General features: G+C 40.1%; 1 protein-coding gene across 2 annotated transcripts in view; it reads left to right on the top strand.

Moving 5' to 3' along the window:
• sepsecs (Sep (O-phosphoserine) tRNA:Sec (selenocysteine) tRNA synthase) overlaps positions 1-666 on the top strand; it is a 15,572-nt gene continuing 14,906 nt past the window's right edge. For both annotated transcript variants that reach the window (XM_014004383.1, XM_014004384.1), the window contains exon 1: positions 1-271. The gene's annotated coding sequence lies outside the window, so the exon portion shown is untranslated. The remainder of the gene's footprint in view (positions 272-666) is intronic.

Raw genomic sequence — 666 nt, 5'->3', positions numbered from 1 at the left:
TTTCCTCTTTCCCTGCCGSTCCCCKTGTCCGTGTTTGCCTTTGACCTGCYCGGGTTTGGARGCCGTGTGTCCGTTTAAAGCCGCGAGCTTTCAGAGGGAAGTTCTGACGTCTTTAAAGGCGAAACCCGGCAGAACTTCTTCATATCAGCTCGTTAGCTTAGCACAGCCGCGTGAGCCTGCCGTCAAAACAAACATGAGGCAGCTGCTCCTCACTWCCTAACCAGTCCACGGTCCACTTATCAAAGCCACATTTTTACATTTTCAGCAGCTGGTAAGTTGTTTTCTCCCGCTGGAGGACACACAGTTTGTTGTTTACACTTTTGTGTTGCTAACTAGAGAATCTGGATTTCCTGCGAAAATGCAGTTTTAAAAAACAAGCTGAACCCCCCCATAAAATAAACAAATAAAACAGCAGAATGAAATGAAAGTGGCAGAAAAAGTTGAAAATTAATAAAAAGAATTGTGGGGGGAAAAGCGTGCAAAACCTGAGTGTATTAGAAAAAAAAGCTAGGGGCTAAAAAAGGCTTTAAAAAGAAGGCAGATAAATAAAATATTCAATTGTAATATCTGCCAAATACATCTGTTTACAAACATCAAATATTCAATTGTAATATCTGCCAAATACATCTGTTTACAAACATCTTAAATAATAAACATTGTCTCATA

Source organism: Austrofundulus limnaeus, unplaced genomic scaffold (genome assembly GCF_001266775.1).
Source record: "Austrofundulus limnaeus strain Quisiro unplaced genomic scaffold, Austrofundulus_limnaeus-1.0 Scaffold23, whole genome shotgun sequence".
Classification (NCBI taxonomy): domain Eukaryota; kingdom Metazoa; phylum Chordata; class Actinopteri; order Cyprinodontiformes; family Rivulidae; genus Austrofundulus; species Austrofundulus limnaeus.
This window is presented reverse-complemented; position numbering and strand designations above follow the sequence as displayed.